Source organism: Taudactylus pleione, unplaced genomic scaffold (genome assembly GCF_031769625.1).
Source record: "Taudactylus pleione unplaced genomic scaffold, aTauple2 ptg000587l, whole genome shotgun sequence".
NCBI classification, from domain to species: domain Eukaryota; kingdom Metazoa; phylum Chordata; class Amphibia; order Anura; family Myobatrachidae; genus Taudactylus; species Taudactylus pleione.
Window position 1 is genome coordinate 1,817,886 of NW_028284989.1, and position 25,137 is coordinate 1,843,022.

Below are 25,137 nucleotides of genomic sequence, written 5' to 3' on the forward strand. Positions count from 1 at the left end.
CTGCTGAGGGGGCATCTGGTCCTGGGGAGCACACAATGTGGGATCAATGTGGAGGGGGGGGGGCACATAATATAGTGTGGGATGTGTAAGGGAAACAAGGGAGCATACAGTGGTATAGGGACAGGGGAGCAGAGTGTGTGGGGGGAGGGGAACAGAGAGTGGGATGTGGATATGGGAAGAGGAGCACAGTGTGGGATGTAGATGGGGAAGATGAACAGAGTGTGGGGTGTGGATGGGGGAAGGGACGCACAGTGTGGGGTGTGGAGGGAGAAGGGAAGCACAGTGTGGGGTGTGGAGGGAGAAGGGGAGAGAGTGTGGGGTGTGGATGGGGGAAGGGGCGCACAGTGTGGGGTGTGGAGGGAGAAGGGGAGCACAGTGTGGGGTGTGGAGGGAGAAGGGGAGCACAGTGTGGGGTGTGGAGGGAGAAGGGGAGCACAGTGTGGGGTGTGGAGGGAGAAGGGAAGCACAGTCACAGATCACATTTCTGTAGAAAGAGTCTGGGAGGAATTTCTGAAGAATGATTGACTGTGAAGAGTTGCTGTGGAGTGTCCCTGGATTTATAAAATAGGGGTACAGAAACCCCTCTCCTTTAAACTGGATTACAAATACTGCACCTCGTATGCTGTCTGTAATGAGTTGCTGTGGAGTGTCCCTGGATCTGTACAAATAGGGGAGCAGTAACCCCTCCCATTTACCCTGGATTACAAATACTGCACCTGGGATGCTGTCTGTAAGGAGTGTCAGTGGACTGCCCTTGGAGCTGTAAACATAAGGATGCTATAACTTTAATGTTGCCCTGGATTACAATTACCAGACTTCATATTAGCCCAGAAGGCTACCTATCCGATCTGCCAGGGGCTCTGATGCTGGATGTGAGTCCCTGGAGGAAGCTTGCCTGGGGATTTGCATAGAGCACCCTGCTTTGGAAGAAGCCCCCTCTGAATAAAGGACTGCCTCCCTAAGCGCCTGTCAAGGGCGTATCTTCCTATTGGCCTGGATGGCCCTCGCCAGGGGCGCCGGCCGAGGGGGGGGCGCCGTTGCCACCCGACATCATTAGCAAATGATCACTGGTCTCCTGTTTGCTCTGTGCAGTGTCCCGCAGACAGCTGTCATTAGTAAATGATCCCTGGTCTCCTTGTGTCTCCTCTGCTCTTATCAGTGTCCTCCATTGATTGTTAATGTGTATCAGGCTTCTTATATGTCCCTTTATATCAGAAACATTTAAAATTAGAGAAACTAATTTTTTTTTTTTTAATATATCTCTTCTCCCACAATACCCACCACATACCAATCACCACTCACTAATTCCCATATGTCAACTTTGCAGGAAAAGAGTGCAAGCACCACATCAACCACAATGCTCTATTCGCAAGATAATTTGCATATATGCAAATTATCTTGCCCACAATGCACCTTGTTTGTTATTGATGCCCTCATTTCCTGTGTTGTTGACATATAGAAATTAATAAACAGTGCTTGCATGTAGTAAGTATTATAACTGAAAAATAATATATATATATATATTAAAAAGAAAGTATATATATATATATATATATATATATATATATTGTCTCCCTATTTCTACAGGTGTGTAAGTTGAACTACCCCCAGTGTAAGTACTAATAAATCTATCTTTTCCTTAGTGTGGGGAATTGACCATGATCTTTATAGGTTGTGGATACTCTGGTGTCAGGATTAAGATATGATCCATATGGACTGTTTTTATTAATGTGGGTGAGATTGCAATGGACACATGTGGGCTGTTTTATCAGTGAACTTTATGGCAGAGTTAAAAAGCATAATGCAGTGTAGACAGTCCAATTTGAATATATGTGAATTATTTTACCCATAATGCATGTTTGTTTTTGATGCTATGTTTTCAAGCTTTTCCTGTGTTTTTTGGTATTAATAAATAGTGGTTTGCAATAGAGTAAGTTCTGTAAAAGATATATATATATATATTAAAAAGAGAAATAAAATAAAATATTCTCCCTATTTCTACAGGTGTCTGAATTAAACTACCCCCAGTGTGTGTTATTTTATTTTTTCAAGTAGAAGCAGTCATTGGAGGGGGCGCCAGTCCCTTAGTTTGCCAGGGGTGCTCGGACCCCAAGATACACCCCTGGTGCCTGTTATCAGGAGTCACTACATATGGTAGTCTGCGCATGCTGGGAGAGAAAAGGAGCTGCCTGGGAAGAAGCTCTAATCGCTCCATCGTCGCGGATGAAGCCCCAGCTGAGGAAAAGGTCCCGCCAGTGACGAAAACCCTGCTGGCACCCGCACAGGCAGAAGAAAAGACAGCCACAGAGGAAGAGTGCTTCAGGACCCCTCCTGCTGCTGTGTGTGTTTGCTGGGCAGAGCCCCTGTGGAAAGGGATTTTGCACCTGTTGCTCCTTGTAAAATACCTGCCGGAGGTCTGCAGTTGGGAGCTCTGGTGCGGTGCTGTGCATCCCAGAGTTGCCCTGGACATCGGAGGAGGCTGAATAGCCACTGTCAGGGGTGAGATCATACCAGAACCTCCCTATACTCTGTCCCTCCACAGCTCCTATCTTTCCTCCATTATGGCCCTGCCCCTCTGTACACCTATCCTATCTGGGTCCCCTGGGTCTATTGCTTTATCCTTTACCTTGTGGCTAACCATGATTAGGCTGGGAGACTAGGTTTTGTGTAAAAGCTGGGACCGGGGGTTAGTCTCCCACACAACTGGGTATAGAAAGGGGTAATAGTGTTTTAAATTAGGTAAAGTGTGTGTAGTGATGAAATAGGGGGGGAAGTAACAGATAGGTCACCCCCTCTTTTCCCCAAGTATTGCATTGGTGGTCATTTTCTTTCCTGTGAACCTCTGGCTCATGTCCAGGAGGGGACGTGCCTTATGGGTGCCGGCTCATGTCCGATGCCACTGTGGGTGATGTACAAAGTATTTTATGTCTAGCTTTAAAGTAAATGTAATGTCATGTGATATGTATTTGGCTCTGTTTACTGTTTGACTCGTGTGTTAGCTAAAGGGATGATAGTGGCCCTCTAGGCCCTTTATCTGTTATAATACTCTGTAAAGCTGTTCACTGCTCGCTGTGTTATTATTGTCAATGCTGATTAATATTTTGCTTGCATGAAATTTTTGAATCTTTACTATATTGGGGTTAATATAAATTGTCTCTTATACACTGCTTGGCCCGGCATCCATTTCAAAGTACATTCATGCTGCTGTAATTGCACTACAAGAACCTATCCAACTGGCAGGTGCATAACCCTGCTTGCAGCTAATTATTTTGCATAGACTATTTGTTGTTACAGCTGGTGCACTACAAGAACCTATCCAACCTACATGTGCATAACCCTGCTTGGAGCTAATTATTTTGCATAGACTATTTGTTGTTACAGCTGGTGCACTACAAGAACCTATCCAACCGGCAGGTGCATAACCCTGCTTGGAGCTAATTATTTTGCATAGACTATTTGTTGTTACAGCTGGTGCACTACAAGAACCTATCCAACCTGCAGGTGCATAACCCTGCTTGCAGCTAATTATTTTGTATAGACTATTTGTTGTTACAGCTGGTGCACTACAAGAACCTATCCAACCGGCAGGTGCATAACCCTGCTTGGAGCTAATTATTTTGCATAGACTATTTGTTGTTACAGCTGGCGCACTACAAGAACCTATCCAACCTGCATGTGTTTTCCCCATACTTGCCGACAATCAGCTCCAGCCTTCCGGGAGGGAGCTGATTGTCGGCTAATAGCAGGGGGCGGGGCCGGCCTTTGGGGGCGGAGCCGGGGGTGGGGGCGGCCATTTGGTGGCACACTGGGGGCGGGGACGGGGACGCACGATTGCGTCATCGTGACTCCGCCCCCTCTTCACAATGCTCTTATTTTCAGCATTGTGAAGCAGGGGGCGGGGCCACGATGACGCGATTCTGCTCCAATCGCGTCACCGGGCCCCCCGCTGCGGGGGTATCCGTTTGTTTCAGGGGGGAGGTTGGGAGGCTCGAAAGCTTCCGGGAGGGAGGCTTGCCTGCCTTTCCGGGGGGCCGGGAGCGGCACCCGAAAATCGGGAGGCTCCTGGCCAAATCGGGAGGGTAGGCAAGCCTGGTTTTCCCACGTTTTTCTCAGCAAAAAGGGAGCGTTAACCCAGACTGTATTTCACAGCTATAGACTGCCGGAGCACCACTGATTCAAGCTAAACCAGCAGGTTTCATATTTAGGTCTCTCATTTGTTTTTTTGGTAAAGTAAAATTCTGCAGGAATTGTGGTTCTTGTTGGTGTCACATGCTTGCCAGCTGGGGTCACCGATAGATGACGGGGAGGTAATAAATAAATACCTTGTCATTGAATAGTGTAATTCATTTCCCTCCATCTGTATATGGTAAGTGTGGGGTGTGGAGGGAGAAGGGGAGCACAGTGTGGGGTGTGGAGGGAGAAGGGGAGCACAGTGTGGGGTGTGGAGGGAAAAGGGGAGCACAGTGTGGGGTGTGGAGGGAAAAGGGGAGCACAGTGTGGGGTGTGGAGGGAAAAGGGGAGCACAGTGTGGGGTGTGGAGGGAAAAGGGGAGCACAGTGTGGGGTGTGGAGGGAAAAGGGGAGCACAGTGTGGGGTGTGGAGGGAAAAGGGGAGCACAGTGTGGGGTGTGGAGGGAAAAGGGGAGCACAGTGTGGGGTGGAGGGAAAAGGGGAGCACAGTGTGGGGTGTGGAGGGAAAAGGGGAGCACAGTGTGGGGTGTGGAGGGAAAAGGGGAGCACAGTGTGGGGTGTGGAGGGAAAAGGGGAGCACAGTGTGGGGTGTGGAGGGAAAAGGGGAGCACAGTGTGGGGTGTGGAGGGAAAAGGGGAGCACAGTGTGGGGTGTGGAGGGAGAAGGGGAGCACAGTGTGGGATGAGGAAGCCTAAGTGTGTTTTACTGAAAAGTTGCGCAACTCGAACTGTGGTGATCCTGGCAGAAGCTGTTATGGTCTCTGACACCGTCTACCAGGATCACAAGTTTTGAGTGACACACACTGACAGTGAGATAGACTGGGCAGCTAATGGAGCGTACACACGGTCAGATTTGTCAGACTTGTCAGATTTGTCAGATGAACGATTGAACGATTAAACGATTTGAACGATTTTACCAAAGTTTTGAATGATTTGAACGATTGAACGATTTTTGACTGCATTAAAATGAATGGAATCGTCCAAGTCTGACTGCAAACACATCAGATATCAGAAATCGTTATCTGACCATCGGGAACGCGCATCGTTGATCGTCCATCGTTCAGGCATGTCAGATATGAACGATTTTCCTTCAGATATGAACGACTGAACGATTTTTAAATCGTTATCGTTCATATCTGAAGGAAAAATCTGACCGTGTGTATGCACCATAAGTGTGCGGTTTGTGACGACTATGGGGTGACTTGCGTGCACAGATCATCACAGCAGACAGGGGCATCCTGGGAAGGGCAGCTAAACTGATAAGTGATGGTGGGTACTTTTTTTATATTTAATCGCTCATCGCTCTAATATTTAAACTAAAATAATTTTTTATTAGTTTTCAATTATATAAGTACATTGTGTAATTATTCTAAAAAATATGGGGGAGGGGGGCACCAGTCCCTTACTTTGCCAGGGGCGCTCGGGTCCCTAGATACACCCCTGCAAGGGTGGACAATAAGCAATCCTCCAGCTGCTGTTGAACTAAAATCCCAACATGCCCTGCAACAGTTTTAGCATAGCCAAAAAGCAAAACTGTGACAGGGCATGCTGGTATGTGTAGTTCTACAACAGCTGGGTGACGCCTCTTGCCCGCCCCGGCTCTAGATCAACCTTGACCAACAAGTTGTGATGTTTTGAGCATTTCTGTCTGTGGACACAGGTGGCATAATTACTGACCCAGCAACAGAGATTAACTCACCTGTGCATGATTAAAGACATCCAGAAAACATGGCCTGTTGGTGGTACTCGAGGACTGTGGACACCAAAAAACATCAAACCTGTTTAGGGCAATCTGGGTCCCTTGCTGGACCCTAGGTTGCCTAATAAATGACCTGACTTTGGTCTATACCAGAGGCTCCCAAACTCGGTCCTCAAGGCACAGTAACAGTCAAGGTTTTAAGGATATCCATGCTTGACCACAGGTGACTTAATTAGTACCTCAGTTCATTTGATTTAACCACCTGTGGTCAACCATGGATACCTCTAAAACCTGAACTGTTGGGGAGCCTGGAAGACCGCGTTTGGGAACCTATGGTCTACACTACATAGCAGGTTCTGGGTTTGAATGGACAGGAGAGTAAGAAAATATAGTTTTGCTCAATTTACATTGAAATCACAGCACCTGCTAGACCACAACACGTAACAATTATGCAGTGAAGCAACCTAACAGCAATTTGCAGTTTAAGAAAGCAGCATCCCAGAATCCTCTAGGTGAGCTATATTTTAACAGGTTCTAAGGCCCCGAGGCTGTTCTCCATCAATTACACTCTCACTGCACAATGAACTCTAGAAGGCAGAGCTGCTGCAAGCGGGTAGGAATGGCTGCTCCTGCTGTCTGTCTCTCCTTTCCCTCTGCGATTTAGTGTCTGATGAAAATATTTTGATAATTCATTACCTTTTTAATGCGTGCGTGAAATCAGACGGTGATTATGGTAATGAGCTTCTAGGAAATAACTTAGAGCCGGGAGGAATTATTTTTTTATATACAGTACGATGGATAATGAAACCGCGCTGTGTTTTCCCGGCTACTAGAGGGACCAGGAAAATGTTTTCCCGGCAGACAAGACAGCAGATGCTACTTTAACCCTCGGTCCTGTGTGACTAATAATGCACTGCGGTGTCTGTTTGCTAACGCTAATATATATTTATTTTATTTAGATACACTATTAATACTATGTGTTTATTTTTGCGCACACATACAGGTGTTACAAATCAATAGCAAAATGACCTCCCCCCCCCCCCCCCCCCCGAAGACTGTTTAATACTGTTATACTAATAGATGCTCATAGATTGTTATACTTCAATTTTCTCTACTTGTTTGCTTTATATTATTTCAGTTGCAACTGTGTTACTGTTATTGCAGCCTCACCGCACTGAGGTCATGGGTTCCATGCCCAATTGTGTAGAGTTTGTACATTCTCCCTGTGCTAGCGTGGGTTTCCTCCGGGTACTCCAGTTTCCTCCCACGCTCCAAAAATATACTGGTAGGTTAATTTGCTCCCAACCAAAAATTATCCCTAGTGTGTATGTGGTAGGGAATATAGATTGCAAGCTCCGCTGGGGCAGGGATTGATGTGTATGCCCAAAAATATGCTCTGTAATGTGCTGCAGAATGTGTGCGCTATATAAATAACTGGTAATAATGAATGATGATTAAAATGACAATGCATGTATGGTATTTATTACAATCCATGCTTGGTATATGGAGTTTCTTGTCTTTTACCCACTGCTCCTGGCATTTCCATTTTCATTAAATGTTTTAGCAGTACTCCTTGCTGTAACTCTAGAAGGAGGTCCTTAAGGAGAATCTTTAGACAAGCAATTGGGGCCTATTCATCAAAACATAATTAACACGTGATAATTATGGTTTGAATCTATTGATTTGAGTGTTGGATGCAGAAGAAGGGACCACACAAGGGCAGAAGGCAAGGCAACTGGACCCAGACCATACTTGCCGACAATCAGCCCCCTCCTTCCGGGAAGGAGCTGATTGTCGGCTAACAGCGGGGGGCGTGTCCGGACAACTGTGACTCGTTGGGGGCGGAGCCAGGGGTGGGGCAGCATGATTGCATCATTGTGGCCCCGCCCCCTCTTCACAATGCCGTTATTTTCGGCACTGTAAAGCAGGGGGCGGGTCCACGATTACGCAATTCAGCGCGAATCGCATCACCGCCCCCCCGCTGTGGGGATTGCTAGTGTATTCTGGGGGGGAGGCCGGGAGGGTTGGGGAATGTCGGGAGGCTTGCCTGCCTTTCCAGGGGGGCTGGGAGCGGCACCCGAAAATTGGGAGGCTCCCGGCCAAATCGGAAGGGTAGGCAAGCCTGACCCAGACACCACAACACTCCCGGCATCTGATATCATCAGTACCCGCTGCGGCGAAAGCTGTCCTAGCCCAGTATAGGGTAAGTTAGGGACAGCACTTCCACAACATCGGACCGTGCCGGCAATTGCCACCCAACCAATCCCTAAGGGGCTATAACCATTGTGGTCATTTTGACCCATTGTTTTTAATTCTCTGGCTTTTCTATTCACATCCCCAGTATTAACCCTTCCCCATCCTTATTTCTACCTTTTGTTACTTTCCCTTTCCCCCCCCCCACATTTTTAAAAACCTTTTTTAGCCTAACTTCATTCTGTCTTTGGTGCAGCTCTACTAAAAATCACCTGGTTAGTTTATATAATTCATTGTTATACATATAGTCAAGGGCGTATGTATGGGATGTAGTTATGAGACCGCCGGTATTTGATCCAGCAGCTAAACAGCCGCCGGCATTACATACCATTCCGATGTATAGTGGGTGCAGGGTGTGCGGCGCACACAGGGGGCCCACATTGTACCCATATTGTACTTACTACTTCGGAGTCCCACGTCGGTGCCGATGTCAGCACTGTAAAAATGTTTTGCCCATGCGCAATATGGAAAACATCGGGAAAATGGCTACTGCGCCATTTTCCTGGTGACCTGCGCATGCGCTATAGACTCTGGGCATAGAGACTACCACTGCGGCGCTGCGCTCAGTGTGCTGCTGGCTGCCAGAGAGAGAGGAGGGGGCCCCGGACGGAGACTGCACACGGACCCCCTCCTCTCTTGAAACGCCCCTGCATATAGTCAAGGATGTATCAATAATGGGTTCACTATACTTCACTCTCCGTTGGTGCAGCAGATATAATCGTTTCTGGAGATCTCCACATGCACACTACAAAAATCACTGAGAAAATGGTCGCTGCTCCATTTTCCCGGAGATCGTGCATGCTCAGTAGACTCTGAGACCTCCCTTCTCTTCAACCGCCCCTGCATATAGTATACTTTAAGTGCAAGAGCATTTTCAGGCAATTAATGAAAATAATTACATTTTGTCAGGCACAGGCTAATTCCTGCTTAATTGCTGACTTATAATAGCTGAAGGGTCTGAGGGCAAGAACAGCTGTATTGACCATGAACAGGACCTGTCTGCAGGGCTATCAGTGGACCCTGCGCCTTGCCTGACATCCCCCCATAAACCGTGCTGTATTCAGAGACCAGTACATCACACTACAGAACGCTGTAGGTCACATCGACAGGGACTGCTGACCTACATCTACACAATCAGGCCACGGTGGGGAAAGCTCTTGCTGTATTGTAAACCCATGGTGTTTGTTTTGCATAAGCTTTTTATATAAAATGTCAATTACTAAAGCTCTTTTCCCAGCCACAGAAGCTGATAGATGGCGGAAAATATGCCAGACGTTGAAAATAAACATATGACATATGACAAGAGATGCAGAATTAAATATTTATAATAAAAAAGGAACAGCATGATTTATCGTCTCTTAAATAGATGTTATGCCTCTGCCCCTATCAGCGTGAATATCCAATCAGAATAATAAATTCCGATTAAATGCCACCTCAGCACCAATGAAGTGTAAGGAGGGAAATGACAGCAGTCAACTTTAACTGTTTCAGGTGCCCTACGCACTGCAGACAGACAGCCTATCCATCATACGCTTCCTGTCTGCGCAGCTAACGGAGGTGATCGTCCGCACACATCTTACAGCGCAGGCAGGTGCACAAACACCTGTTTCATTAGTATCACAGGGGTTGTGTCACAGGGAGAGCGATAATGTTATTCATATACAGTATACAGTAAATCTGGGTATATAAATCATGCATTATTTATGTACGTAAACTTTTTAAATATAATAATACATAAAAATATTATATACTTTGCTTTAACACGAACTTTGTGCAGCGTGAGAATATTAATAACTGCGAATAATATTACAGGGACACTTCAATTACACAGGAGGGGAGGTTAATTTTGGGCTGCAAGAGGGGAGGTTAGGATTAGGCTGCGGGAGGGGAGGTTAGGGTTAGGCTGCAGGAGGAGAGAGTAAGGCTGTAGGAGGGGAGGTTAGGGATAGGGTGCGGGAGGGGAGGTTAAGGTTGGGCTGCAGGAGAGGAAGTTAGGGTTAGGCTGCAGGAGGGAAAGGTAAGGCTGTAAGAAAGGAGGTTAGGGATAGGCTGCAGAAGGGCAGGATATGGGATAGGCTGCGGGAGGGGAGGTTAGAGAGGCTGCAGGGAGGGGAGGCTAGGGATAGGCTGCGGGAGGGGAGGTTAGGGATAAGCTGCGGGAGGGGAGGTTAGGGATAGGCTGTGGAAGGGGAGGTTAAATTTGGGTTGCAGGAGGGGAGGTTACTGATAGGCTGCAGGAGGCGAGGTTATGGTTAGGCTGCAGGAGGGGAGGTTATGGTTAGGCTGCAGGAGGGGAGGTTAGGTTTAGGCTGCAGGAGGGGAGGTTAGGTTTAGGCTGCAGCAGTAGAGGTTACGGTTAGGCACTAGGGGGAGGGTTAGGAGATTAGTTATATTCACCGCCAAAAGTGCCGATAGATCCACTGGAAGTCATCATCACCTGACATCCAGACATGAACGACACAACCGGAGCAGCCGGACACCCGAATTGGGTAAGTCACCGCTAGACTACTATTCTAATCATGTCAGACATCTCATCAGTGTCAACATGATAAATGTCGACCTGGTCAAATTTATCATTGCAAGCATGCTGACATGCTGAAGGTCGACATGATGCCCATTTCGAAAAAATATACCTCACCCCAATTACACAGTTACAGTACATATAGCATATAGAACAAAGCCTGTAATACAGATGGTCGAACGTTTATTGTAGTTATCGTCACACCTCAGCACAGAATATTTATTGCAATCAACTCCAATATCCTCTTCTTTTCACTGCTTTGTCAGAAGATAACCTGGATTTACTACTTAGTCCTCAGCTACTGTCCACTGAAACTGTACTCAGTATGTACTGCGCAGCCCTCGCTGCTAATGGCTACTGGGAATTATGCTCAGTATACCAAACAGGAGAATCGGGGAGAGTTCCCTATGCATATAGTGCAAGGACAGATACTGTACTGAGAATTACACCCAGTTTACAAAACAAATAGGCAGATTCTGGGCCTGTTTCAGCAGAGGGCGCAGCTAGTTTTTGGACGCAGATTCCTGTTGCCGCCGTTGATTGGTAGATACTTTACCTCCATCCAATTGATCTCTCCAAGGCTTAGTACATAGGGCCTGGTTCAGACATGGACTCAAATCCCGTAGGGACTAGGATTCTGTTCACAGCGCACTTGCGAAAATATGCTAATGACTTAGCTGATGTCTTGTGCACTGAGACGCCCACCTCAGGCGTCTCACATCCGCCACTTACATATAAAAGCAGAAACATTGGTCGCACTTGGATTTTGATTAAACCTATGCTGTCTCAGAATGAGCGTCTCACCTAAGACGACGGGACCTCTGCAGCTGTAAACAAATTAGCAGGGGCTCATCTCCTTTTCAAAGGTTTCTCCCTGCAAGCTAAACCCGCACATGCACAGCCAATGCATCCACCAACACCGCTCTAAGGAAACTCCCTCAGCCACCAAAATAAATCTTCCAAAAACAAAGACAAACCTTCCAGGCTAAGGTGAACCCCAGAGGACTGATATAGTGTAGGTGGGCATCCTGAAATCAGATCAAAACGTGCTCCACAACACCACTATTAAGTAGCGTGGCACAGCTGGGGATGAAGTTAATAGATCGACGGACGCGATGCCACCAGTGTAAATCCCGACCTCCTGTCCGACTAGGTACTTAAGATAGACGTTGAAATGGGACGCAGGAAGAACGACCCCCACCATCCCGATCTTCTTCGGATGGGTAAGTAGGGACCCCCAGGGAGACAGGGTTAGGCACCCACCGGGGAAGGTTAGGGTTAGACTAGGGGAAGGGGGAGTTAGGGTTAGGTACCCCCCTGGGAGGGTTAGGTTTAGGGTGTGGGGAGGAGGGGTTAGGTTTAGGCACCCCTGGGGGAGGTTAGGGTTAGGCACCCCTGGGGGAAGTTAGGGTTAGGCATTAAGGGGGAGGTTAGGGTTAGGCACCCCTGAAGGCGGGTTAGGAGGGGGAGAGGGGATAGTTATGGTACTTACCTGTACCTGTCGGGATTTCGACCCGCCGGCCTGCCGATGTCGGTATTTGATCTGGTGGCTGTTTAGCATTACATACCGATTCCGCACAGCTGCATTGACCTTTTTCCTGGACACTCTCAACACAGCTCGAGTTTTTTTCAATCCTGCCAGCCACATCTCGGGACCATTGATGACCACACAACTTTCACCAGGTCAAGCACCTGTCCAAAGGACTGATATTCCACTCAAAACAAATCAGGGGTAATTGCAACATTCACAGAAGATCTGTACAGATAAGACAGGTGCTGGATCAACTGATATTTCCATGGCTCCTTCTTGGGGACCACTCCCACTGGAGACAGAACCATGTCTACCAAAGGAGGTAAAGGAAAAGATCCAGCCATACTCCCGGCTCCATCTCCTTTCTGACTTTTTCAAGCAACACATGTGGTAGATCCATAGCTGATTTCAGTTTTTTTCTTTGTCATCGCAGAAGGGACACCCCAAAATTGGCAATCAAAACCTGCTGCGAAAGCCCAAACACACAAATTTTGCCTCAGCCTTGTGTGGATATAATTCCAACCAGCGTAACATCTGGCGAAGGCATATAGGAGATGTGGCTTTACTTTGGCCCACCACCCCAGATGGGCCATTGGCGGCAGATCCTTCCGTAGCACAGAAGCCGTCTTTTCTGTGGTGGGGTCCCCCACAGCAGAGGCAGGCATGCCAAAACCTACAACGGGCTCCTTCAAGACAGCTGGTACCATTAAGGGCATAGCACCTACTCGGATTGAGTGACTGTGGAGCCCCCCAAAAGAGAAGCTGCGGACTGTCAGTAAATTGACAGTTTGCTGTCATTTCTCGGTGAGGAGGAGGTGGCGATGGCCTCTGTTCATGGTGTCATAGAACCAGAGGCCAAGAGCAGGAAGTTGGGAGCCAGACTTGCCCACTGCCAGAGATGCATCCATGCCACCCCCCTCGGCATGTGTAGGAGGAATCGGTATGAAATACCGATGGACGGGATGCCGGCTGTCAGTACACTGACAGCGGCATCCCGATGGTTCAAATCCCAACAGGGGAACAGTAAGTAATGTTCCCATATCCTATTTACCTTCTAAGTAACACTCCTTTGCCAAACACTTATACTAACCCTCCCTACCCCGCACCCTAACCCTCCCGGTAAGTGCCTAAACCTAACCCCACCAGGTGGTGCCTGAACCTAACAACCCCCCCCTGCCTGGAGTCTAACACTTACCTCCCCCCTCCCACAGCCTAACCCTAAGTCCCCCCAACTGCCTAAACCTAACTCTCCCCCCCTCGCGGCTGATAATTACCTTTCCCCGGTGTCCTTACAATCGGGATACCGTCTGCCGGCATCAGCATCCTGAGTCATGTTGGGATTTCGCCACCAGTGTCATATCTGCGATCAGGATTCCGTCGCCGGGGTTCTGGCAGACGGCATCCCGGTTTTCGGGATCTTAACCGCATCCACATGTGTATAGAGAGTGAGAGAGAGAGAGAGAGAGTGTTATGAACAATGAGATTGATATTTAGTACTGTATTTGAAATTGAATAGATTCAGAATATAAAAAGGAGTAAATTAAATACTGGGTTGAACACAGATATTTTATTGCCAATTATACTGTGTATATGTATGTATATATATATATATATATATATATATATATATATATATATATACACAAAGCTACGGGTATACATCATATTGGTTAGTCTGTGAAAGATGCATATTATCACTTAACTGATTGTTAGGCCGATCACGATGTGTGACAGCCAGGTAACACTAACTCAGGCAATGGCACAAATAAAATGTCCATTTATTCAACGGATTCTCTACAATTTACTTAAGTTAAAAGTGATAGGCAACACATATTATGTAACTATTCTCTGTATAGACGTTCAAAGAGAAGAGCATGAGGTTCCACCAATGAGTTTGCATAAAAGGTGGCATTCTAGCAACCAATCAGACACTGTCATTATTCTAATAAGTCTTGAAACATAAAAAGCAAAATTCTTTTTGGTTTCTATGGCAACGTCAATGTACCATTTTTGAGGTTGTCACGGCTAGATTAAGATTTGCACTAAAATCTGCCAAACAAAAACATACAGTATATGAAGTAAAACACTACCAATAGCTATTTACAAAGTTGAATGCAATAAGACATATACAGTACACAAAGTAGCACAACAAACTTTTAGCATATCACAGTATGTACCAAAATAAGTCATCTCATTTAGCTGGCGTTTTCTGTAAATAAAGCATGCTTCTGAAGTTCCTGAGAGGGGAATATTTCACTGACAACTTTGAAATCCAGTTCAGGCAGTATATCATGTTCAATACTCATTAACGTGAGCCGCGAACGGAGACTTTGATTCATTGTTGTTCTTAGTTTGTTCTTTATTATCTTCATCTTGGAAAAAAAGGGCCGTTCACCAGAGAAGTTCGACAACATCATTAACAAGTATACTCTCAGAACTCCGACATTTGGAAATATTGCTGTTAAGTCTTTCTCAACAAGAGTCTTGTAGGGGAACAGTTCTTTTGGCTGTTGTAATTACAGACTTCTTTGTGACGCTACACAATGGCAACTAAGTGCTCTACTTCATCACCAAGGTTGCGCTCTACATCAAGTACAGTGCCCCCATCTAACCCACTCCATTGAATGCAAGTAATGCTCAGTGGCGCTGTCAGACCATCGGGCAGCCGAACGCTCTGTGAACAACACACCAAGGAGGCCATTTTGTTTGTGGAGACCCATCTTGTGTGGAGGCTCCAGGCTAGCACCCTGGTTACCCTACTATGATACAGCTCTGCTTTTACCACCGTAAAACAGATCTGATGCTCTCTGGTGTCAGTGTAATCCTTTATTAACTGCATGGAATTATTTAGTAGTGTATTAGTTTCTTTACATCACACACAAATACATAATGCACTCATAGCCCTGAGTGACAGTCAGCAAGTGTGATGCTAATGGGAGGATGAGGTCATACTGCCCTCTTCTGGTTACCAGGTAAATCGCTGGGGTGGCAGAAAAGGGGGGAGATGACTGGTGAGGGTAATATATAATTGAAAACATTGGGTATCTTTATGCAGTTTATGACGGGAAAACTGGGGTATTCAGTATACTAGCTGGTAACGGAATGTTTTTCCCTGTGCGGTACCACGATGTGGAAGTGGGCACAGATAAGTTACCTTGCAATAGAGACAGCAGCAGCAATGGACATTCCCTCTTCTGGCCGGCAATGACTACGCCACCTTAACAGCATGGAAATCCTTGAAACCTGGACTGTTAATTTGCGAAGCACTGCCAAAAAGGACAGTACCCAATTTGCTGTGAGCAGGCCTGGAACTCTTTATAACTGAGCTCCATAGCAAAATTTGGGGAAGGACAGTTCGCCATGTATGCTCAGAAGAGCAAAGCAGGGGTCTTAAGAGTATATACTGGCATTGCTGGTCCCCCTCATCTCCAATCCATCCAGCCGCTGCACCTCCTGTAAGTGATACAGTCAGAATGCCAACCGCTGGGATTTCGGCGGTCAGATTGCTGATGCCGTATTCCCGACACTTGTCAGAATACCGGCACCGGCATCCTGACCGCCGGAATCCTGAAGGTAAGTGATGGGGTTAGGGGGAGAGTAAGGGGTTAGGCATCGGGGAAGGGTTAAGCTTCGCTTGGGAGGTTAGGTTTAGGCTGAGGGGAGGGAGGGTTAGGTATTAGGGAGGGGAGGTTAGGTTTAGGCACCAGGGAGGGAGGGTTAGGGGTTAGGTTTAGGCTGAGGGGAAGGAGGGTTAGGTTTAGGCACTGGGTGGGGAGGTTAGGTTTAGGCTGAGGGGAAGGAGGGTTAGGTTTAGGCACTAGGTGGGGAGGTTAGGTTTAGGCTGAGGGGAGGGAGGGTTAGGTTTAGGCACTAGGTGGGGAGGTTAGGTTTAGGCTGAGGGGAGGGAGGGTTAGGTTTAGGCACTAGGTGGGGAGGTTAGGTTTAGGCTGAGGGGAGGGAGGGTTAGGTTTAGGCACTAGGTGGGGAGGTTAGGTTTAGGCTGAGGGGAGGGAGGGTTAGGTTTAGGCATTAGGGGGGAGGTTAGGTTTAGGCACCGGGAGGGAGGGTTAGGGGATAGGTTAGGCTTACTTACCTGGGGACGTTGGCATTCTAACCTGGTCAGGAGCCGGCGTCGGGTTTCTGACCGCCGGGATATCGAACACCGGTAACCCATCCCCTCCTGCAATGGTGATTGCCATTTACAGTGATAACCAAAGATCAGCAGTTACACCATGCACAGGCAGAAAGCCTGCGGCATATAGTAAAACAGATTGCATAGCTGCACAGATTAAGGTTCTTGTAAAGACCACAGCTGTATGACTCTCTGATTTGCATTGTGCGCCGTGTCAGTAAGACGCAGAGAGACAAATCATTAATAAAGAGCCGTATTTCAGAGGGAGGTGTCTGCAGTGCTCCTCACCTCTGTGTTGTGATGCAGAGAGCAAATGATTGAAGCTGAGGCCAAATGTAAGTGATTCATTCCAGACTCTTTTCTTCTCCCACTTTCTCTTAATTATAAATGTTTTTACGACAGTATAAGGAAATACAATTAGATTGTCCCTGGCTGCTCGTTCTGTCCTATCTGTGCGCTGCATAGTTGTGCCAGTCTGCAGTCTGGAATCTATGCAAATCCTGGTAGCACGCAGGCTGCTTATAATGCAATAATGTATGGTACACCTTTCCACTTCCAGCAGGGGGGGCAAAACACTTGTGTATATATTGTAATTGCACAAATACCATATGGGATGTCCAATTAGGGAGTACTGTGAAACAGAGTATGCAAGACTGGTTACAAACAGATAATCCATGCAGCTGCAGCACTAAATAACACTATGCACGCCAATGTATGATTAAACAATATAATGCACTGGTGATACTAATAGGTGTACAGTATGAACTCATACAATTATTATTACAGAAGTGCTGAGGGCATGTTTCAGAGATTTACAAAAATTTGCTATTCACATAAATCTCCAATGGTTTTTGTTCTGCGCACTACGCACGTGCAGGTCTGGTGCTGCAAAGTCGCACGCAGCAGCGAATCAGAGAAGGCGGCAGTTGGGCGTCTTTTTACTTAAGAAGCCACCTGTGACTTTTGCCTATTTTAGCTCACCGGCTGCGTGCAAAGACTCAACATTTATGTTTCTCCGTAAATCTGAATCAGGCCCTATTATCTGATGCCTTCATTTATAATTGGTGAGTTATGATATCATCACTTCAACAGGGGTTGGGTATAGGAGGCCGGCAGTTGGGAGGCTGACTGTCAAAGCTCAGACAGAGGCATCCCGATGCTTAGAAACCCGACAGAGGCTCTGCAAGTATGCTAACCCTAATCCTTCCTTCCTGCATTGTAATCATAATCATAAGCCTCCCCGTTAGTGCCAAACCTAACCCTCCCCCCTTAGTGCCTAAACTTATCCCCACGTCCGCAGCCTAACCCTAACCTCCCCCCGCCTCACAGCCTAACCCTATCCCCCTCGGTGGAGGCTAAACCTAACCCCCCCCCCCCGCGAACTATACTTATGTTCGGGATTCCGGCGCCAGTGTTCTGTTCGCGGGTCAGGATTCTGGCGCTGGGGTTTCAACCGCAGGCATCCCATGCAGTGGCAAAGTAACTACATCCCCTTCAACAGACCATGGCAGACAGGGAAGTCTGACCTAAGCTGTAACTGACCTGTTATGCTTTCAGAAGCCTATGTGATGCAGACTGGTCTATTCTTTGACTCTAGTGGTTCTCTCGGACACACGGAAATAGTAGTCAGGTTTCCTGGAGGCCACCTGCCGCTGCTGCCATGTTCACCAGAGAAGTGGGCAGTCCAAGCAGCACGATGACGTGATTTGCGCTGAATCGCATCATCATTGCCATGCCCCAACACCTTAAAATACTGAGAATTGCAACATTGTACAGTGAGGGGTGGGGCCACAATGATGCAAACTCTGTGCCGCCCCCTAGTTTACTCCACACCAGCTGGGACCTCCCATTTGGCTGATTCCTTCTGGCAGCCAGGAGTCAGCTGCCAGCAAAGTGACTGCTCTTCATGTCACACTCCACTCTAACCCATCAATGACGCAATTGCAGCACCGCCCACTGCCGACCTGGCTGGCCCTTCCTGGAGGAGGCAGACAAAAAGTCGGTAAGTATGATGTCATGTAGAGATGTAGCAGAAAAAAATAGCAAAGGAGACATTGATAGCCAGTGTTTTGGTCTGCAACTCTGGGCCTGATTCACAGACGCTCGTAAGCGGCCGCTCGTTCGTTCCGACCGATGAACGCACAACTGCGCATGCGTACGGATTTTAATACGCATGCGCGAACCAGTCAGTGCGGTCGAAAATCGTGTGCTCGCTAAATAGCGAATGCCTGCTATTTTGAGTGACAGGAGGAGGCGTTTGTGAGTGGTAACAGGGGAAGGTGCTTGAAAACGGGGAGTGGAGATCCGAACGCAGGCGTGCCAAATGGTCAAACTCAAAACGGGCGTTTTAAGGGTGTGCATAATTACTAAAGCTGCGTCATCGACCACGTCACTTGGTTGTTTTATAGTCAGAACTGATCGCATGATTGTGGTAGGAAAAACCAACCACAAGAATAGCGAGCAGTTCATACGCCATCCGATGTACTCGATTAATCTAATAAATAGCGGACATGGCGTATGATGTCCAGGGGGCGTTTTTTTCAAAATTACGTTCGCATGTTTTGTTCGCTCGTTCAGACATAGAGGCGTGAACAGATCGCAAAGAGCGAACGGTTAATTTAAATAGCCAGCCCCTTTTTCTGGACGAGCGAGCGCAAATAGCGTCCGGCTCTGAATCAGGTCCTCTATACCCAACTTTGCTGCGCTTATGGAGTGCATATATAAGCACCACTGACTTGGCTGGGGCTGCACAGACAGAGGTTAACTAAAAGTTTGTCAGAGCTTTGATACACAGAATGCTCTATGCATAGGTACAGTAGGCCATTTTGCGCTGCAGGTAGTGTTGAAGCTGGAGAGCACAACTGCACATGCTCCATGTTGGCTCCTTTAGGGAGGCTTCAATTCCTTTAGCAAGATGGCTGCCAACTGTACTTCTGCTCCTGCGCTGCGCCATCTTGTCACTGTGATAGGGCGCCACATTTAGCTCAGAGAGACCCTGCTGATAACCCTGCTTGTTCCACCCTGTTAGACACTCTGGTACCACTTGCATCCTGCACTGGCACCCACATAAAGTCACCGACTCGTGACCTCTATACTCCGCTCCATGCAACAGGGTCTGTGTATGCCTAAATGGGAGTTTGGCTGTACTATTCACACTACTGCTAAATAAACGACACCAGGTCTATTGGGTAGATAGTCACAGTATCTCTTTACCATATAGGTCAAGTTATAGTCATGCTGCCTCTTCTGTGAATGCTTTATTTTTTTTTTATCATTGTCACTCTAGTGATAAGAATTCCCTTCAGAAAAGCTTTGAACACATCCCGATCATCATCTCTGCTTTCTTAGAGAATATTCTTCATTGCAACTAATTTGTGTAATGCCAAAAGTCATGGGATAGACGCCTAGTATCGTGTAGGACCCCGCTCTAGCCCGGCAAAGTGCAGTACTGTAACTCGATGTGGCATCAATTCCACAAGTGGACAAAAGATCTCTGGAGAGATGTTGACCCATGTTGTCTGGATAGCTTCCCGCAGCTCCCTGATATTTGTAGGTGCAGGATCTTGAGTGCAAATGGACCTCTCCACCACACCTCATAAATGCTTGATTGGGTTCATGTCAGGCATACGTGGTGGCCTTACCATTTGTCGGAACTCTTCAGAATGTGCTCCTCAAACCAATTCTGGACAACTTGGGACCGATGACGGTGCATCATCCTGCTGGAATATTCCATTGTTGTGGGGGTACATGAAGTCCATGAAGGGCTGCAAATGGTTATCAAGCAATGCAACATAGCAGTTACTGGTCAATGACATGTTCAGGTGGACCAACGGACACAACCCATGCCCCATGAACTCACCCCATACCATTATGGAGCCACCACCAGCCTGCCACAGTGCCTTGTTGACAACTGGGGTCCATAACCTCAAGGAGTCTGCACCACACCCGAACCCTGCCATCAGTCCAAAACAACTGGAACCATGACTCAACGGACCATGCCACATATTGCCAGTTCTCCAGGGTCCAAATAGTGACGTCACAAGCACAGGTGAGCAGCTGTGTCTGATGTTGTAGTATTAACAGGGGCACTCTGGTGAGTCTTCTGTTTCCAAATTCCATGGAAGCTAAAGAACGTCGTACTGACCTACTGAATATGCATCTGGTACCTTCTGCATGGAATGTGGATGTTATTTGAGCCAGCGTTGCTCGTCTGTTACCACGGACAATTCTGGTGATGATCATTAAGCACCACTGCGCTGTCCACGGTAGGTCGTAATGCCTTCCATGAGTTGTCCCTGGAATACACGTGACAACGTAGATCGAGGAATGCTGAATGTACGCACAACTTCGGAAATGGAATGTCCAGTCTGTTGGGCACCCACTATCATGCCACGTTCAAATTCCAATAATTCACGTCGTCTTGCCACGAGCAGGCTAGCCGGTGTTCAAACTGACTCACGATATGTCAGATTACAACTGAGGCAGGTCTGGGCATTTCCAAGATGTCACAGTACAGTGACGACACCTACCATTAGCTTTACATACTGCTATCCCATGACTTTTGGCCCTTCAGTGTATGTACAGTATGTACTGTACAGCAGTATCAGCAAGGGCTATGACAGGAAAGTGTGGAGGGGATGTGTAGGTGCTCTGCCAATAGGGACCACCCACCAGGAGACCCAGATGTTGGTCACCTAACCGGTCATTCTTCTGGGTGGCCCCCTGAGAGAGAGGGGTCAGGACACGTGCACACTGTACCCCTCATTTAATAAGGCTATGCAACTGACTGCAACACAGATTTAGAACTGAGAATCCATAGGAGGCATCCATATATAGGAGGTGGAAAAGTTTAAATATTGGCCTTGTAGCAGTGGGTTTATTTCAATGAGAACTTACAGAAGAAAATAAGAAATATGTGGGACCGAGGGGCATCTTTGTATTGCAATTATGTTTGGGTAATTAGGTGCACCTAAAGACAGCTGTTATATATAGAGTCACAATCTTATTGAAAACTGTAATAAACTCAGGATATTAGTGGGAAGGGCTATTACTGCTGTCACCCCATGCTCTTCCAGGCTGTGTCCCCATCATTTCCACCCTCTATCCCTCATATCATCAACTCCCCTCCTAATCCCCCATATCATGTCCCACATAACTCCATGCCCCCATCAATTCCCCAATATCATTGTCTACTCCATCTGTCTCCTCATTGGGAGTGGTATACTTTGCTGACATGCATAATGTCAACATGGTTGTAATGTTCTCGCACAGCTTGTCGACATGTTTGGTATGTCAATATTCATTATGTTGACATGACCAAAATGTCGACAAAAATGTTCCTAGGGGTTCTAGCCTACCCCTAACCCTAAAGTTACATACTGTAATAAAATTTGTGCAAATTGTTCCAGCAGTAGACTCTCTGAGTCCCACTCTTATTTCAACAATCCACCAAACGCCATTTCTCGCTCAGTTGCACGCAGGGGTAATTAGGGCACCAAACATTATTTACACAGGGCGCTGCTCCATCTGGAGCTGACCCTGGCATGAAATAGGGCATTTCGTGGTGGGAACTTGGTGGTGGCAAAGCAGTCGTACATAACCACCCTGACTTGTGGGAGTGTCATGTGTATCAAAATCTGTTTCGGACGTATATCTTGCATCAACATGGCGCTGAGACAAGTGCAGGAGCTAATGATGATGGCTGTGGGACTGGGTTCCGCTTGTGCATGAACCCTGCATTAGTTAAATGGATTCTTGCATTAACATAAGGTAGTAAATCTAATGTTTGCAGCTGCTAGCAACTACAGCCACGTTGCCCCTGTACTAGTCACAGACAATTTTAGGGCAGGGACACAATTGTCAGATAACATTTTGTGTTATGGTGGGAGAAGGTTAGAACTTGAAGACACTTTTCTAAAGAGTGGAGTGGACCATTGGACCTTTTACCAAACATATTGTAGAATGTACTTGATCAATGCCAGCTCCACTTTTCACTCCACTGGGGGGGGATGTGATGCCACATTTTTGTTATAATGGCCCTGCCCCCTGCTGTTTAAAGCGGCAATTTGCTGCATTTTACAGTAGGGGTGGGGCTACACATAATTAGGGCCCTTCCCCCTGCTGTTTAAAGCTGTGATTCACTGTATTTTACAACAAGGGTAATGGTTGGGCTGACGCAATTTAGAGCCGCATTTTTCAGTCTCCCAGTCCCCACTTCGGACGTGAAGTGAGCAGAACTGGGAAATTAGCCAGGAGAACCCCAACCATATTTGGGACTCTCCTGGACCTACCGACACAGTTGGCAAGTATGTACTTTCCCCTCTAAGACCAAACTACCCTTACACAATTTTGGGGTCACTTGCTAAACGAAACACAAAACAGTTTTGAAAATGTCACTAATTTCTTCTGAAATTGATCATTTTACTCAAAAGGTGGGTACACGCGTGTAAATCGGAACAGCGTTTCATGGAGTCTGTATGCCCGACTGCGCGCTTCCACAATTCGCATGCAGTGCCGCGTGATTGGCTGTGCTCCACGGCCAATCACACAATATCGCATGCGAGGCTGTGCATATTAATGAAGAACGAAACGGTGATCATTTCGTCATTCATTAAATCTTTGAAGTGGGTACCGGCAATCTCCGTTGGAGCGCGGCAAAGAGAAATCGCCCCCTCCATCGGCACAGTTGCAGGTCGTACAAGTGTGTAGCCGGCAATTGGCAGATTCATAATACTAGAAGATTAGCGGATTTGAGATCCTCGCCTGATACACTAAAATACGTTTTCAGACACTGCCATGTAATGTCTAGACATATATAATATCGGATATACTGTACAGAGAAAAGGGTACATTTGTGTAGAAAGCTGTCAGCGCATCTGGTGTAAAGCTAGCTTTCTCCCTCACTACCTCCTCCCCATCTCCCTCTCACAACTGGCACAATTCACTAATCCTGTGAATCCCTTCCCAGCCGCCAGTGTACTGATCTAATCAGCCAGCCTGAAATTTCATTAGCCCTTATCAGACTGACAGAGCACCTAACACACTGTACTGAGAGAGAGAAATACTCCACTGCTCATATAGACTTCCAAACAGTGCACAAACAGGAGGAGAGACACAGACGGGAAACACACACTAGACAATAATCCACACAAGGACAAACACACACGCAGCCTGATATACAGACATCAGGAAATCCACAGGAATATGTGTATAGACAGAGCTCTATATACATAGGGACGTGACTAGAAGCACTTTGCATTTACATAGACACAGCAGGGGTGTATTAATACAGAAATACAGTTTACTGCTTTTTATGTTTCTCAACATGTACAGGGCTGAAACTAGGGGAGGACGATCGGTGCCGCGCAGGTTATGCGGAGCGGCACCCTGTTGCCTAGAAAGCCGTTGCCTGGGGGCTTTTTCAGCTTCTGCCTAGTCCCAGAGGCAAGACGCTGCAGGGAAATCCGATGCGTCTTTCGATTACTGTGCCGGTGGTGTCACATTGTGCGGCGGGGAGCCGATTTTTTTTTCTGTCCTGGATGGGACCGAGCTTAGCCCCTCTCCTGGTAGTCCTAAGCTCCACCCCTTTTAATTGGAATGTGACCCCTGTTCCCCACCGCAGAAGTGGCCATCGAGGGTTGCAAACCACCAATGATTCACCATAGATGGTTTGTGTGCCATTGATGGTAACCATCGATGGAAACCCTTCCGTTGGCCATCACTAGTTCCATCTGCCCCATCGCTCATTGTGATGTCATGACATCACATGTTTGGGGGCGGGGCTGGCATAGGAAGCATTATCACCCTGATCCAGCCCTGTATATCTGACTTGGATCACAGCACCATTTATTTAAAAGGAATCGGTATGAAACATCGACGGCTGAATAGCCGGCGGTTTTCATACCGACGCCAGAAGCCCCGGGGATGCCTAACACTAACTCCCCCTAGCGTAATCTTTACCCTCCCGGGGGGGGGGCTAACCCTAAGTCCAACCGGAGGTGCCTCGCTTACCTTTGTTCGGGATGCCGGCCAACGGGATTTTGTCATCGGGCTAACGATAGGCAGTGGGATTTCGATGCCTACCTTTAGTCTCGGGCCGGCCTTCCAACGCCAGGATTCTGACGGCCGACATTCCGGGGGTCGGTAATATAACTACATCCCTATTTAAAATTCTCCTTCTTGTCAGTATTATTATTGTGATCATTATTATTATCATTTATTTTTAAGGCGCCACAAAGTGTCGCCAGCTCTGTACATAGGGGGGTGACAGCACACATTCACAAAACTAAATAATACATACTCAATATAGTTATATTGTACTATGAACAAACAGCTATGAGTGCATAGGAAATCATGTAAATATAGACAGTGAGCATACATAGACAGAGATTAGCAGAATGATTAATGCATGGATGTAAATAGCAGAACAATTCCCATAGCATACAGAAACAATTCTGCAAAAGATATGACAGGAACAAACAAGGGGGACAGACATGAGACATAGGATTGAGGTCCCTGCCTGTGAGACATTGGGTAGAGGGTCCTAGCCGTAAGACATGGGGTAGACTGTCTTACCCGTGAGACATGGGGTATAGGGTCCTACCCGTGAGGCTTGGGGTAGAGGGCCCTGCCCGTGAGAGCTTCCTCCCTAGAGGGAGATGAGAGACAATAGGAGCTAAAGGCACATTGAGCTTAGTGGTCTAGGGTGTTAGTATAGGAGGTGGAGGCTAGACAGTTGATGTTTTGAGAGGGTAGGTTGAAGTAGATAGGAGCAGGAGATATGGAGAGAAGGGGTGCAAAGAAGAGAACTAGG

At 47.2% G+C, this 25,137-nt stretch overlaps 1 long non-coding RNA gene across 1 annotated transcript in view; it reads left to right on the forward strand.

Annotated features, from left to right (window-relative positions):
- Window positions 1-2,300: 2,300 nt before the first annotated feature.
- The window catches only part of LOC148481243 (uncharacterized), a 100,938-nt gene continuing 78,101 nt past the window's right edge, over window positions 2,301-25,137 (forward strand). Inside the window, exon 1 of the long non-coding RNA XR_015871931.1 lies at window positions 2,301-2,499. This is a non-coding gene — a long non-coding RNA (uncharacterized LOC148481243). The remainder of the gene's footprint in view (window positions 2,500-25,137) is intronic.